General features: G+C 39.6%; 1 protein-coding gene across 1 annotated transcript in view; it reads left to right on the forward strand.

The window, feature by feature from the left end:
• opa (odd paired) overlaps positions 1-18,738 on the forward strand; it is a 174,443-nt gene that overhangs the window by 683 nt on the left and 155,022 nt on the right. The gene's annotated exons all lie outside the window — the stretch shown is intronic.

Genomic DNA, 18,738 nt, shown 5'->3' on the forward strand with positions numbered 1-18,738 from the left:
TAATTGTACGAGTTGTAACTAAAACCTGGTATGAACATCGCAACAAACGTTGGTAAACATGGAAAATGCCGGGGGATTAAAGGCACTTTTGCGGAGATCTAACATTTCAGACCTGTTGTACTGCACTTCTGCCATGGAGAGCAGGAGGAAAGAGGGAGGAAATGGAACGGGAGGGGGGAGCAGCGATCCCATACCTCTGGGAATAGTCGCACCTGCTCGGCTCACGAAGCCTTATTCACCAAAATCCACTTTCCTCACTCCCTCCATCTTTCATTTCCCACTCTATATTATTCGACGCTTCCCTCCCCCAAACACTCCCTCCAATCTCCTTCTTCAAAAATCCCATCCCCCCTTAAACCTCTTACCTCCGCGGGACGCAAAATGAACGCCCGCCATTTCCGAAGAACATCCACGACGTCCTGTATGTTTTCAATCAATACCCCATCTTCCGCAGGCATGGAGTCATCCCTCAACGCTCATCCTCGTCGCCCGCACGGAAAATTAATTTCTCTTTGAAGCTTAATAATTTCTATATTCATTCCTGATGTTTCTCTGAATTCACAGAATCGAGAGAAAGAAATAATTTTTTGGTTTCTTATTCACTTCAATTTACATCAATGTATTCATTATTTATTCTGCAAAATTATTTTAGGGTTTCTCTTTAGCGGAATGCAATAGTGAATTAAATCTAACGTTATATAGCAGTGGTGAATATACACGTATGTATCATTTTACGCCTAAAGTGATGTTAAATAACAAAAAAGTTAGACTAATTTAATTATGCTTGCCAACATTCCTCTGATTTTGGTTGATTCAGCCAAATAGTTCATTCGTCCAAAGAAAATACGCGTAGTATTCGCGGCAATGGATAGACTTTTTAGAACAGTAATGTTTAAGCCTCCACAAGAACTATAATATACCGCAGAATACATTACGAATAACATATGTATGAGAATTAGTTTCCATGAAAAGAAGATAGGAGTTTACATTTTGCCAAAATGTTACCTCAGAGATAATTTTAATTTATTATTCTATCAAAATAATTTTGGCATTCAACAACCCGGATATTATTAAACTGTAAAAAATAAAAACTAAAGAAAATTATTCAACCCCATTATAATAAAAACTCGAAACCGTTATCTGTTGGAGTAGGCCTGTTATGGGTGGGCGTTTTAGGAGTTGAGAGAAAAACTGTGGGGCCCTAAACAGCTTCGAAACGTATTTGCACATAATTTCATTACGTTGTCTTTTAACGCTGGTGCCATACGCCCCCGAAATTGTCTGCATGATTATGATTCCTATCATCTCGTTCTTTCGTACAGTATGACTGGATTTGACCGCATTGACCTCATGAAACCTGTTTTTACATCCATATGAGGCCTAATTTTTCAACGACACTTTACTTTTCTCGGAGTTTAAGGCCATCAATCAATCGGATCTGAAGGTTGCCCACGTCTTCAAACATAAGCAGCACAACCAATACCGCGAGCTCTAACTCGGTTCAAGAAATACGTGATAGTCCTCCTATTTTCATTAACCCTCAAGCTCTTTTTCCTTGTCCGTCGCTATCAATCTGAAAGATGTATTCACGGCTTCAACACCGCATTTTCCGCCTCTCCTTCGTGCCCCTCTTGTAGTACCCCGTTTCTTCTCACTCCGCGAGAGTGGCGCTGTTGACGCACGCGCCGCGGAGATAACACGACAGATTAGGTAGGTACTTTTCCTTCACGGTCTCATTTGGACAAGGGCGTAAAAAAAAGATGGGCGATCGATCGATCGATCAATCAATCAATCATTCCGATCGGAATGATCGAAACAAATGACTCAACCGCCGACGTTTTTAAAGTGACCCATTGGTGCGGATGGGTTCAAGGTTAACCCGTGGTACCCTCTCTTTCTCTTCCTTCCTCTCCCACTTCGACCGTTTCCAATTTGGTTCCGCGGCCATTTTTAAAAAAAATAGCAGACGCACAAACGGTCGGATGGACAGACGGACTGGTGTGGGTCGGAATAAATTCTCATTTTGGGGAATGAAAAAGAATATGAGGTTGGTTGCGGAGGTGGCGTTTAGGAGGGTGGGAGGAGGGTGGAGGAGTGTTCGTCTGCACAGTTCTAAATCATTAATCTTGTCCCATGCCATTCCTCGTAGGAAGAGTTGTGTTACCGCTGTGAAGGATGAAGCGATCCGAAATTACGTCCGGGGAATTCATTATTTGAGACACGATAATGCATTATCTGAAGGGAAACTCAGTTAATTGATTTATCTCAGGAGGCATTCTCTTTTTCTTCCTCTCATTCGATCATGTCATGAGAATCATCGCCATTCTGCTGCGATGCATGCGTGGAATTCGAATGAAGTCTTCCATTGCTTCCTTTTTGATGATGAGCGAGAGAGTATATTTTACGGACTCGCGAATAAAGTTTCATTACTCATCCTACATCGTGCCGAATAAAAACACCGTGGTTAAATGTAATTGCTTCCTTCATATCCGGAGTCGAAGAAAATGAGCAAAGGATGAAAGCTGTCCGTGGAAATGTCTTCCCTATAAAATGCACAGATCCTATTTTTTTTAAAGAACGAAAATTCATTCAGTAATATTGGCTTTGCACGTCATGACCTAGATATAATTTCATTTCTGAAGTCTTATAATATCAATTTTGTTTCATTAATGCCTACGTAATATCATGAAATCATTTATACCTAATAGAATCTGTTGCGTTTGCATATAACTCACACCCCGGGCTCAAACGTTTTCAAGTGAATACCCTTCACCAATGCCCTTGAGCGTTGCATACCGACCAACGCTTGAATGAATCAGCATACAACATATGAGGAAATTATAAGGACAAATTTCATTTATGATGTTCATTGCTTACGAAGGCCTTAGAACCAAGTTGGAATAATACTGTGCCTTAATCTGTAATAACGCATTGCACAGTAGTGACTGAGTATAGGATGACTGTGTTATGAAATACTTGGCTGATAAATATATCATTCATAAAACATGTTTACTGATAACCATTCCAATCCAACAATAAGTGCAGTGATAACAATTTACACAAAAATACACCAACTTAACAGGAATGACGTGCGAAATATAGTTTTAAATAAACCTGGTCTGGAATACTTTATTTCCATATATAGCGTTAAATTATTCATCTAAATACTGACAAGAAAATAAGTAATATTAATTAGAAAAATCCACAATCATGTTTGAAAGTGCATCAATATCAACACAGATATTGTGTTCCTCCCGTTTTCAAGCTTTTAGGACACACATTAAAAATGAATAGAGGAAGACAAGCAACATACCTCTCTTAGACTTCATAGGGATGGAATTTAAACAGAAATTTATTGCCTGCTTTTCACTTTAAATACTCTTCAGTTTAACAAAAAATATTCTGCTTTGAATCATCTCAAAATAAATTCAACTGCAAGGAGCCTGGCATGAAAGTTTCTTAATTAATGCAAACAGATATAAAATTTCCAGGTTTCTTTAATAAGGATAGGTAGTTTATACCCTTCTTAAAACGATCAATACAGAGAAATATAAAAATACTCAATTTCAAACGGCGACACATTACTCCACCCATCTGTCTTCTCTCCAACTAGCCTCTTCCACCATTTGCATATTTTAATTTGTTCTTCCATTTGCCCCAAGAGCACAAGAAAACCAGGAATGAAACGGGATGGCATACTCGCCCAGCCTTAAAGAGTCGTCCATCGCGACGACATTGCATGCGGAATGATGCCGGAAAATCCTTGATATGTGTTCGCTTGCGAGTTTGTGTGTACGTGTGTGTATTGCTCGGGGAGGAAAAGGCCGTTGAACCGCGCACCCTGCACGTGATGAGGCAGCAGCAATCATTGTGCCGCACTCGCAAGAGAAGGAGACGGAAAAGGGCACGGAAAGGGACCGGAGAAGTAGTAGTAAGTGGCGATATCAAGGGAAGAATAAAAGAGGCGAAGCTCGCACCGAACTGCGATGATGGGCAGAAGAGGGGCCGCGTTTCGGAAAGTTGAGGGATGGAGTGGGCGAGAGGAGGGAGGGGACGGGGGAGGAAAGGTCGAGAGTGGGAGGTGGGCGGAGAGAGCAAAGTGAGAGAGAGAGAGGTAGACGGGGTTAAAAATAATGATGGCGCTGGCCCAATGGTGGAGAGAGCTCTCATCATGGCTGCTCCTACATTAGAAGGAAGCGATGGGGCGGAGGAGGGAGAGGGGAGCTGGGCGGGGGGAGGGGAGGGGACGGAGTGGGCTGAAAATCCCCCGCAGGGACATGGCGTGCGTGTCTGCACCCACGTGGTGTCGTTACTTTTTTTTGTGTTTCCCCACACCATTCCACCTCTTCCCCCCCCCCTCCTCCTCCTACTCCATCTCCCCCCCCTTCCCCCTCCGCCCCCCTCGTCCCTTCGCCGCGCATTTCTTCTTTTTGTATCTGCTCGCCACCTATCCCTCCCTGAAGGGTGGAGTGAAGAGGATAGGGAGTGAAGGATGATGACGGAGGGGTTAGGGGAGAGAGAGGGAGGGCGGAGAAGTGGGGTGGACAGGGACACGATAGAGGCAACGGAAATGGATGGAAAGGAGAGGAGGGACGGGACGAAAGAGTGGAACGGAATAAAAAGTGGCCGACCGGGTTAAGCCTGATTTGCGATGAGCATTGCCCCCGCAGCACATCCGATGGACTGCGCGTTCGAATCCCTCTTCACGGGAACGGATGGTCCTCGCAGGCATAACGTGACGATTTGCCATACGGGATTTACATTACATTCCAATTCGTTCAAAAATTGGAGGATCCAGGGAAGGCACAGGATCCATGAGTTGTGAAAGCTGATGCATGCGTTGAAAATAAAGAGTGTACCTTAAGTTACTTGTTTAACTCATATTTATAATTGATACACCACCTATTGGAAAACGAACGAAAATTTGCAATTGAGTTTAAGGCTCGACTACAGACATAAAAGAGGCTTCGGACTCAAATACAAGTGACACATCAAAACACAATCTATGCAAATCGTTTGCGTACTTGGGTAGGTATAAAATGTAATCAGATTAAGAGACAAAGAAAATGAGTTTTCAAAGAAGGATGTTGAGATAATCCCTGAACTGCTTGATATTTTGGACAGAGGGATGACTGGACAAGGATGTATCTCGCCATCTACCCTAAAAGCATCAATTTAGGCTACATAAAAATTCCATGTGAACTATATATTTACTAGATTACATGTACCTTAATGCCTTGCGAGCTCCTGGGTGTGTAGTATGGGGTACTGTGACACCGCCCTTAATCATGCCTATCCGGTATATGCGCTGTGTTTATAATAGGAATGCCAGTCTTCAATTAGGCGAATATATTGGTTGGAACACTTAATCCTATTCCTGTTGTTCTCACGAATCCTACATAGGAAGAAAGAGTATGCACTTATCTTTTCTTTGGAATTTGTTTTTCTTTCATACGAAAGGCCAATATAATGTTGTCGGGCCCTGATGATCCTTCGCCGTCTCAAGTAGCACCTACCCATCTATCCAGCTATCTGGTTGAAGCCTTAGCTGTTGGCGAATGCTATCAGTTTGTTTCCCCTGACACGAAAGACACCATTCAGATGACAGAGTGTTTGGGTGTTCAAAAATCGTTGCTGGAATATAAAGGGAAATGATCCCTTTGAGGCATTTGGCTTACATTCTATGAAAATGAAGAGAATCGCTTTTACGAAGGATTATCCAAGTTATGGCACTTGGAAGATTAAGTACAATGGATAACCAAATCATCAGCTAAGAAGTTAATCGTTGAACGTGCCCATACAACGGAGAGAGGGTTTTCGGAGAAAAGTATGAAGTTGGGGACAAGGTCGATGGGTATGGAAAATAATGTTTGCCACCAAAACAAATAAGCACTCTTGCAAATCCTTCGAATTGGGGTGCGCTCGTTCGATACATTTTGTTCTAGGAAAAACAGTTGCTTTACCAACTGAGCATTTTAGTAAATGAATCATCCACCTTCTCAAGGTAACACTATGACACAGTCAGAATATTATTATCACTTCAAATCAAAATGAAATACACTATGTTATCCCACAGAAGAGCTTAACAGAAGAGCCCACCTGATGATGTCGATCTTCGACGAAACCCGGGTCGTACAATATAGCTCTTCTGTGGGATAACATAGTGTATTTCATTTTGATATGAAGCAATTCCACAAAGTTACTATGGATACAATTAACCAGATTATTATCACTCTAAAAAACATTTATTAATAGGGTCTAAGTAAATGAAGAAATGAGGTTTTGCGAAGATAGTAGACTGAGAAAAACAGGACAATCTTTTAAAAATTAGATTAAGTAGCTAAAAATAGAATGGTAAGTAAAATAATGTAGAAAAATCACTAAGGATATGAATTAGCCATATTGTGCCTCGTTCAAGTCTGATTTCTTGGTATTGCATAATCTCATGGAGGTATTTAGGGGGACGTTTGAATGATACTGATAATCATAACTCACCCAGCGCCCCTCTTGCTTCGCACAGACAGCTACGCAGCCCACTCTTACCAACGTGACCATGAATACATGAGGTGACGGCGGAAGAAAGACATCCTCATCTGCCTCTTGACTGAAAACAGAAAATGCAATTCCTCAGATAATTTAGAGCAAATCAGGACGGAGACAAATCTTCAATCCGCCTTCCTTATATTACTTAAATAGAGTGTGATTATGAATATGAGAGAATTGAATACTCGGCGCGTATTAGAGCAACGCATTTTTCCCCAACGTGGTTCCACGATTGAAAATTTAATTTTAATTAATTTTTTATGCATGGACCGAATAAATTTCTGAAGAAGTAAAAAATCCTTGACAAATTTAGAGAGAGTTTTTATTAGTACGATTGTAGTAAGTTACCTACAATTTGAGGAAACAAAATTAAAATAAACATCATGTCAGCACTCAACCGTAATGCACAAACTAAGGTGGTAATAATTATTAAGTAAATTAAAATAAGAAATATTATTTATTAAGCTGAAATAGTTCCATTTCGAGAAAATGAGGCAAAATCGTGGAAAGATACTGACAAAAAAATGTTACTCGTTGAGGAAATACAATTTATAATATTACTATTGTGGCCGGTCATCATTATGAACATAAAGTCTGATATATTATCTTGAATATATTTCATATTTATCCATTTTGCAGCCAAAGGTTATCCGCCGCCGCGCTTCCAATTTACCTAATCGTATGAAGTATTTGGTTGCATTAGAAAGTCACCGACATGCCCATTTAAATTCATTGAAAAAAACTTCATCGAAAGGGAGAAAATAACAAATACCCATTCAGGGCATTAAGTTGACATTCATATTATGATTATTTCTTCTCCGAGAAAAAAGTCTGCATCTAACTAGGTCTCCCAAAACTTGGTGAAAAAATTATGAGAGGATACGTCTCCCAGGCATCGTAACACCTGCCCGTAAAAATAGAATTCTATGCAACTTATCCTTGACCGCTGCATGATAAAGACTAGGCAGGCATTTTTTTAAACTTTCAGAGCTAATCACCAATTTATAGTTTACTGCTTCTGAAATAAACCTGTAAACTATGACAGTTCAGTGTGGATTCTACTATTTTAAATAATTAGCTGCGTTGATGTTTCTTGAAAACCAGCTGGAGTTTTTATGCTAAATTTATATCAAACGACATTCGTACATTTCACTTTGAAATTTTTCAAACAAACGCGTTTGTTTGAATAATTTCAAACTGAAATGTTTATATTGCGAAGAAAAAACGAATTGAAGCATTCAATCAGCGCCAAATGCACAAATAGTAGAATTAGATATGCTAAGATACAGTAATGGTAATGACGTAGGAAGGTTCCTAATTACGTTACCTGAGTGTAAAAGAATCCATATTTAATGTAATTAATGTCATGCATTTCCGTAAAAAAGGCAGCTTAATCATTTCAGCACGCTCGTTTGGATATGTATCATTAATATTCTGCATATTAACACAATTTTATCATTAATTCGGAATATATTAGCATGAAATATAATGGTTTCCTGATGAAACCCGGAACTTATTCAAAGCCAACATCAATAAATGCAGTTCAGAAACTGCCAAATAGTCCGCAGATCTTAAACTGTAGCAAAATGATATTGAGGAGCGATTCCTTGTGTTCTGCATCCGGTAATAGCATTCGCAAGGCTACAGGTGGATCTAAACAAGACTAATGCATATACGGGTTTTTCAGATCAATGCGAGTAGTCCACTTTTCTATGCAAGTGGTTTCAGATTTAAATAGCAATTTCTCGGTAACTCTGTCCCCAGGCAAATTACGAGTACATACAATAGAATTTCCATAAAATGAGTCATTACATCGTAGATTATTTCTCGCTTTTCTCTCACAATAGTTCTACCTGTGTCATTTTGGAAAATAAAGTTAGCGGATTCCCATGAATCAAACTTTCTCCAACCATAATAGAGAGCAAAATACAAATTAAAATTAGAATTTATTGCATAGAAAACACGAGGGTTAAAAAAAGTTTCAAGTTCCTAATCTAAATGCACTAAAGACCTCCATAGATGTGTTTGACCCCATATTTTCCGTGTAAAAACCTGAGAGAGGAATCAGCGCACCCTACGGCACACCTTAGAGTTTGCCTGCAGAGTATCACGTAGGCGGGTCATGCACCACGAGAACACATGATAAATAGCTAGACAATAATCGAGAAACTGTTTCTGAAATATCAAAGTCTTTCCTATGGTATTTATTCACAAAAAGAACTATTATCCAATCCTTCATGACAATCCTATTACTGTTCACAAATAATATAAATTTACCTTTAAAAATATTATCATATTTTAAGTTGGCAACTCGCCCATAGTTAGAAGTAACTGTAGATTTGTACTTTCCCACATGGACGAGTGCCTCATTCCGTTTTTAATTCACCTACCCTAAAAGCATCTATGAACGAATTGAAAAAGGAAAATAATTGAATAGTAAGCTTTCTTTGATCACTAGGCAGATGACATCACAGTTATAGTGGAGAATTGATAAAACCTGCATTAATCCTTGTAGCTCACATCCTCCCATCGCATCCTATTGCCCACATCCCAGTACACAATAGCTCGTGTGGCAAGGATATAATATATATAAGAAGAATAGATCCTCATTTGCTGAAGAGAAAGGTGGATATAGCGCTAGCCAGAGAGACACTCGAAAAGGAGGGAGCGCATCCTCGGAAGCGCCATTGCATGAAATTGAAGAAGCTCAACGAATTATTACCATTGGTATGCTACTGCTTAGCTAAGTTTTTGGATGTACACAGCCAATACGACGGTACAACGACAATTCTCTTACCTCTCCTAGCAAAACACAACCTGATATCCAAAAATACAAGTCCTTATTCATCTCCGTACATGTACTTCCTTCCTCCTTTCATTCGGTATAACATCCCAATCCTATTCCTACCCCTTCCTTATTTGCCTAACATTCTCCCCTCCATCACAGTCTTCAGTATCCCAATATCAATAAAAATGCTCTACATCCCTCTTCCCTGCCTACTTTCGATTTCTCCCAGCAATCTACTCTCCTCTCCCACCATATTTAGCCCTTTCTCGCTTGTTTTCCTTTCTGTCCATTTCACCTTTTCCATCTTTATTCACACACATTTCAAAAGCCGAAAATCTACGCCTATCATCTTGCTTCAATGACTCAAAGGATATGAATTACAAAAAAGCTAGAGCTATAAAGGCCTTCATGATGAAAATGGAACTCTTGTACTCATAGAAGATTCAACTACAAAGAAGAAAGCAGTTTGTAAAAACATTCGTGTGAAATCTGGAATTGTATTAATAGAAAAATGAACCATTAGAGCAGTAATCCAGCGGAGATAAGAAACCTTTGAAACTTGGTGCTGGAGGCCAATACTGAAGACTAAATTGGCTGTTATCGCAAGAAATGAGAAAAAAATAGGAGAAAATATGAGGGTACGACTATAGGGAGCACCTTAAAAAAAGAAGAATCTGAAGAATTGGAAGCATCTTACGCCACAACGAATTTGTAATGTACTCGTACATAACAGAAGGGAAAAAGATGGAAAGTTCCCACAAAGATGGCTAAGGAGCAAATACGAGGGTCATCCGGAAAGTAGTACCCGTTCGTGCCGCATGAAGTGCTGACGACGCGAGTAGCCGCTGGACGAGGTCAGATAGCTTCAGTGGCTTGTCTGCCTTCTCTGAGCCAAGTTGCGTGACGCTAGCATTGCCTGTGTTGTTTCTGTGATTGTTTACAATGTTTAAAAAAATTGAGAACGCCGCCAGTTGTGAAGTGAGGGCAGTGATTAAATTCCTCAATGCAAGAAACGTTCGCCCATGTGATATTCATCGCCAATTAAAGGAGGTGTATGGAGACAATGTAATGGACGAGTCGTCTGTTCGGCGGTGGTGTCGCAACTTCAACATGGGGAGGGGGAACACACACGACGATGAGCGTTCGGGGAGACCGTCTGTCATTACAGACCAACTGGTGAGCTCAGTTGACGAATTCGTGAGGAACGATCGGCGCGTCACAATTGATGACATCTGTGAGCATTTTCCCAATGTTTCTCGAACAATTGTTCATGAAATTGTTAAACACCATCTGCATTATGCAAAAATTTGTGCAAGATGGGTCCCTCGCGTATCTCAATGAGCTGGCGGCGAAGGACTATGCAGCAGGAATACAGAAACTTGTCACACGTTATGACAAATGCCTTAATTTGCTTGGAGATTATGTTGAGAAGTAGTTTAAAGTATCCTCTTTCAAATAAAATTTTTTATGTTTGTTAATATTTACTTTTGTGTCTTTATTTCACGAACGGGTACTACTTTCCGGATGACCCTCGTACATTGTCCAAATTAATAGAGAATGTAAGGTAGAAGATCTACCAGGGAATTAAGGGAATTAGTATGAGATTCAATGTAGAACTGCGATAAACCATCTTCGGTTTGAAGAACTGATGATGACGACGGGTGTGAGAGTTCTTCACTCTGAGCTGTAGTTAGATGATGATCATCCATATTTTATAGGATATGCAGCTCATCAAGCGACTTCTGACCTCCTATTATTATTTAATTTTTGTTTACTATCAGTTTATCATACTTTATGCATTACGTAATACAAGTTAGTCTAAAAATACGGAAAAAAACCGGAGTAAGAATTTGCTTTGAGAATCTCAATCCAAATTAGTCCAAAATACTTCTACAGACTAATTATGCTCCTACATATAGGTAAATAACAACGATAATGTTATCATTTCGCCTTGCCCTGCATTAACATCGAAACAATACCCAGCAATTCGTTACAAGGGCGTGAAGAGATCGATGGGTGCAGGCTACCAATCTTTTATATATAAACATGTACTGCTCGGTTGTGCAATCCTTCAGTGCTTCCGTTAACATTTTTCTTACTTTTATTTCACCCGTCCCTTTCGTCTTAATTCATTTAATCAATAATTTACATCTATTTCCAAAATTAACATTGAGCAGGAAATACTAGGGATACATATTCTACAAGTCGGAGCAGGGTTGAACATTGCAAGGGCATCGGGTGTACTAGTGGGTGCATGTGTATGTTTCTAAGTAGTGTGTGTGCTTGCATACATGGGTTGTAAGGGTTTTTGAATGAATGTATACCATGTTTTCTTAGGGGATTGTATAAATTTGTGACTTTTGCATGCGGTTTTTTCCTTAATTACGGGTGGTATCCTACCCCCCCCCCCGCCACAAGCCTTTGCGGTGGCTTGCGGGGTATTGAATAGATGTGGATGGCGCTTATAAAACGTTCCTAAGCTCACAACTGAGGAATTTACTACCTGATGTCATCATCTGGAAGCTTACTTAATAACACGTGAAATATGACCGCTCACGGTCAATTGTCAACTATCACTTCACTATATTTATTCGTTCGGTTTTGGCAAATTTACCGCACCTTAAGAAGCAAAGAATAATGAAAAGAAAAGTGCAGGATTCTGGCTAAACTTACCCAACAAAGTGCTAGAAGACGTACGCAGATCGTAGCATCAGCCCATATTACACTAACTTGAACCTTATTTGGTGTGTACAGCACATTACTCATTAAAATTATCAACTACGTGTACCGAAAAATAGCATCCTATAGCTTCTAATAATTATAAGGTACTCATCATATAGTAAGTCACCACTACCGACACAATCTCTTTCCCTACCCCATTTCATGAATGTGTTTTACTCACTTTCATACACCAATGGGTGACTTGTAGGGTATCAACGTAAAATGCAAATACCCCAGTATCCCGTCCCACTAACTAAATCAATTTCTCTCCTCCGATGCAGTTCCTTAGTCTCCCCATAGTGTTAAATAATGAAGCAGTTTCCCCGTACGTATAGCATGTAGTACGACATGCCATGAGAGCATTTTTATGAAATGAGAGCATATTTCTTTCTCCTCTGTCTCTTCCATTGCCCATGTCATTATTCTGACTCCACTATAATGTATAGAATTTTCCTCTCTCCGCACCCTCCCACTTCCCACTGCGTCCTGCTTGTCGTTCACGCCAACTCCTACTCCCTGCAAGCTCCTTGTCTCCGCATCGCAATATTAGCCGAAGGACTCGTGGGCGTGGGCGTTCCAGTGCTATTCCCTTTTGTCCGCCTTCCAAGACAGCCCTTCCCGCAGTCGGAAGGAATAGGCGATAGCAAGTTACACATGTCACTCCCTTCTCCTTATCCCTCCCATTGGGGTTTCTTTCCGCGTGCTATTATTCATGATCTCTCATGCCTCCTCCAGGTCCGGATTCCTAAACTTTATGGGCAAAAAGTGGGAAGTGATCTGTGGAAGCATCTATTTGAAATACCAATTAGGCAAACCTCGGGCTTTATTCGTGACGAGTTCTTATTTCCCAGCACAATTTCCTTTGATTCAAGCGCTCTGTCATTAAATTATAAATATATTAGTGAATTTCGACACGTTCAGCAAAAACCACTGTATATTTAGTCACGTAATGTATTGATCTTTTAGCGAGTATATTGTTATGCCTTTATCCTCCCCTCTTCCTCAAAGACTACGTTCCTCCGTTCTAATGAAAAGGCTGGATTTACCATTATTGCATGTCTCAGAACTCCTCAGTAGACCTCATTTTACTAGTTTTGTGTAGCAAGTAAGGAAATGCGATGTTTACAGAATGTAGTTTTTATGAGTTTTCGCTAGTTTAGAGAGCTGCCACTAAATCTTTCCTTGAGATAAGCCTCTATGGCGATGAGCAGCATCACAGAATAACCAGGAACTCGCGAGCATTTTCCTTCTCTGAACCTGTATTTGACTTGCAATGAGAGTAAATTACTATCATTGTTTTGGGTAATACCAAAAATAAATTATATTGCGTTTATGGGAGGAAATATATAAAAAAACAAGTAATTATACTGTACCAAGTGTATTAAATGCTTACGTGCTAATACAAACGGGGTTAAACAAGTAAATATACTTAAGTATGCATGATGATAAATCTGTATTTGTCTGTATGTAATCTGCAAAGCAGTTAATCTACATCTAAAAAAATGGAGATGTCAAAAAAATCATATTAAAAATTAATGAAACACATATAGAGAGAACTCTGTAGAGGAAGAAATTGAATGCGATAAGTGAAACGCAATGAAATACAGGAACGCGAGGAAATTCAAAGCCATAGAGCACTTAGTGTAAACAATTTAAGTACAGAGATCCTTCAAGCTAATTTCATGTTTGATTGTCGATGATAAAGGTTTCATAAATAAATAAGGCAAAGAAAAATCAACAAAAATGGAGTATTTTGAAAGTATAAGAGAGGAATTATAGTATTTATTAGTAATTTTAAGAAAGCCAAGTATCATGTTAAGGAAATATATTTTAGCAGTCTTAAAGTTGAGTAGAGGGCTGTCTTTTCTTCAAAAACCTCAATTTAAAATCAGGGAGCGCCTTGAAACATTTCACTGTGCATAAAACCCCCTGCCACACACCGTTTTGGTGGCGCGAAGGGTATTGATGTAGATGTATAAACCTGCGAGCTACCACGGATGCGTGTAGCAGAGGATGATAGGGCATCTTTCATGTCATTTTAATTTCGCTGGGCGTGCCATGCAAGCAATAAGAATTAAAGAATTTCATAAGTCAATTTGAACATTACTGTTGCAGGACTTAACAAGGCTCATTTAACGAGTGTAAACCGAACGAGGGAGAAATGGGATGCGAAATTTACACTTCAGGGTTCCTTTCAATGAAGCCTACTCAATAGAAAATATTCAAAGTCACTTCTGTAATACAAAGAAATGCGGGAAATACAGGATCGTGTATCGTGAATAGTACTTTAACAGAGTCGTCCTCTGTTGTTCACAAGAATTCATTCATTTCACTGGGTCCAAATCATTTACCTTGACCGGGATTCGATCCCGCAACGCTTGGCATCGAATCAATAGCTTAACTAGCCTTATAATTGGCCGAATATCGAGGGATACAGGTTTGAATCTCGGGCAAGGGGAATGATTTTCTTACTGTGAAATTCGTGCATGTCGTCACAACTGAACTTTCCCATTAACTTTTCCCTCTGCTCGTACAATGATAGCTAAGTTTCTTTATGGCAGGCCTGCTTATCCTTCTCATGTGTGGTCACCACGATAGGACATCCAGGTACTTGATACGTTTGAGTAACTTAATTCAATCCTATTTTATACCTAGATTAATATGCCTATTTATTTTTGCTAAAATATGATCAACCATTATAAATGGATTTTTAGGAATATTAGAGCAGAGATGAAGTGATAGCACCAACAGACTCTCCAATTTGTCGACAACCAAGGGAAAACTGCAAATTATGGAAATGGCATAGAACATTTTATGAGAAAACTGCTGGAAAATGAGGTATGATAATAAATTTTGGCAAGACCAAATAGTTTGTTGCTGGAGAAAATTGAATGAACTTGAATAGATGGAAACGTCATAAATAAATTGAGGAATTTCAATACCTGAGAATATTATTATCAAGGAAGGAAAAGAGAGAGTGAGAAACGATGCAATAAGCATGGTAAGAAAAGCTACGCAAAAATTAATCTGTTTTGGTCTTAAAATGTACGAAAAAATGAAAAAAACGAATAGGTACATCAATCGCTTACGGAATATCCACATATGGATCGAGCCATGGGGCCTCAAAAAGAAAAACATCGAATAAAAGTAGCAGAAATTGATTATTTAAGAAAGAAGGACATATGAGAAGGATTGAGGATGTCAATGGCTCAAATGAGAGTGTGCGACATTGGAAACAAGAAAACAAGGTTGGTTGTCGAGAAACTGGGAGAGAGAACGAGTAATGCCCCGCAACGACCAAACGAGAGCCACAAGATGACTGAAAAAAAGATTGCTCGCGATTAGAATAAAAGAAGTGCCTGCGAAGATGTGAAAGCTCAGAATTAAAAAATTTATTGCCTGTAATTTTTTAGTATTTTATTCAAATTCTCATTCCCGACACGAATTCACATTATTTCCAAAATTTTCTAGAAAACTACCTGTTATCAGCAGAAGCCAGAAGTACGAGTAATTCACCCGAAAGCATTCAGAGTATACAAGAAACATAGAATCGGTAAAATATTTGAGTGTTACAATAACTTAGGGCGTGTTCTGAGGTAAATACACTCGTGAAATTTGCGGGATAGCTAATAAAAAGTAAGGATTCATAAAAAGAATACTTGGTAAATGGAATGAGAGGATAAAAGAGCTCGGCTATTTTACGCTAAGAGTATTTATTGCAATCCTTGAGTATGCTACGTTTCTATGGGATCCTTAAGAGGTAGGCTTAGTTCTAGAATCATATTGAGTGCAACATATAGCAGCTAGGTTTCTGGAAAGTTGTCATGAACAACGTATCTATTGGAAGAGTTATGACGGCAGCCACTAATTGACTGCAGGTTGAAATACAGGTTGAATATACTGCATACATTTGCGGCAGATCACTAATCCGAGGATGTTAAGGAAATATTTTAAACCTCCACTTACTACGGTGGATCATATCACGTAAGTAAAACCAGGGAGATAACAGAATAGAAATGTTTAAAAGGTCGTTATTTCCTCGCACGATCAAAATAGATACAGGGTTCGTCCGGAAAATAAGTGTACTGACTCCTGGGCTGGGCGCGCCGCTCCAGGCGCGCCCAGCACCGCTCTGACGGGCTGCGATTGGAGGGGGGTATGTTGGCAAGCGACGCTGAAAAAGGCAGTCGGCTCTGAGCTGTGGTGTAGTGAGAAGCTCTGTTAACGCGAACCTCCACGCTCGACCCACGTCACGGAACGCGATGCCGAAGTTTTTGGAGCAGCGTTATTCCATCAAATTTGCGGTAAAGCTTGGGAAATCGTCTACCGAAACTGTCGGTATGATTAACCATGCTTACGGGGAGTCAGCCATGTCCAGAAACATGATCTTTCGGTGGCACAAGATGTTCGTGGAGGGCAGAGAAGAGGTCGACGACGAGTCTTCGAGAGGTTCCCGATGATGCCTTCGCGGGAGCGTTCCAGGAATGGGAACGCCGCTGGAACAAGTGTATCGACTCACAAGGGTCCTATTTTGAGGAATATTAGCTTAAGATATGTAAAAGTGTAATAATTTTTTTTTCCTGAGCTCAGTACACTTATTTTCCGGACGAACCCTGTATGATCGCAGGCACGGAGAGGATAACGTTTGTTGTCGGTGCATAAATTTTGTCGATATCCTTTTTGCATCTTAAATAGACCCATTTTTATAAGATTGTTCCCGCATGTTTTCAATACCTTCCTGTTGCGGAATATTATTCTTATTTCGTGGTGACTAAGATTGCCCGAAAGCATGATCGAACTTACGACATCTCTGTGGACATGCAATGATTATGCATGTATGCATGCGGAAAATTGCAGGGTTATATGTAGACGCGGATGTGCATAATATTTCCCGTGTCATCTCCAACGCATAGCAATTGCTTCAGGGGGAAATTATCTTTTAAATATATATATTTATCAATAACACTAAATATTGCAATGGTTACAAGAAACTGCGGGAGATGCCGAGGCAATAACTTTTTGACGGAGTCATCTGTTAATATGCATTGCAATGCTACAATTGAAGAGGGTAAAAATCATTCGCCTTAACCGGAATCCGAAACCGGATTCTTCAATATCCTGGGTAATCTTTTTTTATTGTTAACATTCTTAAATTTAAACTGCCGAATATCAGGATCAGTTTTAAAACTTTCTTTCGACTCTTTTGAACTTTCTCTGATGAATAAACTTGAATGAGCATTGAAATTAAATTTAAAACATGAAGAATTTCCACCAAGTGACGCCAAAAACTGTTTTATTGAATGAGCATATTTTAAGGTAAAATGCTTACTTTAAATTTCTTTGTTCTCCATGAAAAACGTTTTTTAGTACCTACAGGTAGATATGCGGCCACTTAAACATCCTTTCAGTAGAAGAAAAAACAGTGAAAAAGTAAAGGATAGGTGATATTTCACTTTTGCTAGGCTATTAGTAGCAAGTGTCTTGCAAGTATGGATCGGAGAATTCCTTTCCAAGGACATCTTTCTTCGTTCCTTTAAGACCGGAGGATTTCTAATAAAAGTTTTTAAATTCCGCGAGATCTGTGAATATATATTAGAAAAGAGTAAGGGTCACAGGGTTAATGCAGAAAATAAAATGAAAGCTGCTCCTGTTACCATGAGGAAATGTGACAAATTTCAATTATTTTGTCAAACATTTTTAGAAAGATATACAGGATATTGTGGTCCACTCATTTTATATTCACAGTTTATCTAAGCCAGATGAAACAGACTACAGCATCGAAGGATTTGAATTTCCGTTATTTGCGGACACGATTTAATAAATATATTGCATGACAAAACTTCTGATCGAAAAAAATTTTGTCTCATTCCATTTAATTTAAGAACATACACTTTTACCCATAATTACGTAATTAACTTCCGAAGTTCCAGCGCCCTGTCTTACATCCTGGTGGTGACTGCAGACGTGGACACATTCTCTACGGAATTGATACGATTAAAAAATACTATGACTCTAGAAATATGGTGAACGACCTCATAATTATAAGTCAATATTCATTTGAAGTCTCCGATCTCTTTGAATCAATGTATTAGTCCCTGTTGGAGGAAGACTTGCTCAGCCTAATATGCAATTGCATGTTTGATTCAGCCAAACAAAACATAGTCACAGTTCTGCCATTCGTGTATTCCTCAGATGATAATTAAAAACGAGGTGAAGGAAGAAAATGCGTAAGCATTTTTTCTCTCCTTCCCATAGTGGCCTCTCGTGCAAGAAATTTAAAGGAAGTAAACTTCCCCAAATACTCAAAGCACATGAATGAGGGGACGATAGGAGGGAGTGTACGAGTGGAGATGAACGAGACTAGGGCAGATGGGGGTAAAGAGAGATTACATCTGGGGAGAAATGGATAGGAAGTAATGGCATTGAGATTGATAAGAGAGATTATTCTGGTTTATGAGAGGAAAGGAATCCATTTGGAGGTGGATGATGGAAGCGGGGCGAAAGAGTTAGAGAGAGAGAAAAAGAGGGCGTATATTGGGGGTAAATGGATGTGGGCGGCGATAAGGCGAGGCTGATGAGGAAATGGAGAAACGATGCGGCCAGCACAATTCTCATTGATTGAAAATAATGGGACTCTTGTGCGGAGAAGGAGAGTTGGGGAGCCACGGCGGCGAAAGAGGGATCGA

This window comes from Hetaerina americana, unplaced genomic scaffold (genome assembly GCF_022747635.1).
Source record: "Hetaerina americana unplaced genomic scaffold, ioHetAmer1.1.p SCAF_19, whole genome shotgun sequence".
Taxonomy (NCBI): Eukaryota; Metazoa; Arthropoda; class Insecta; order Odonata; family Calopterygidae; genus Hetaerina; species Hetaerina americana.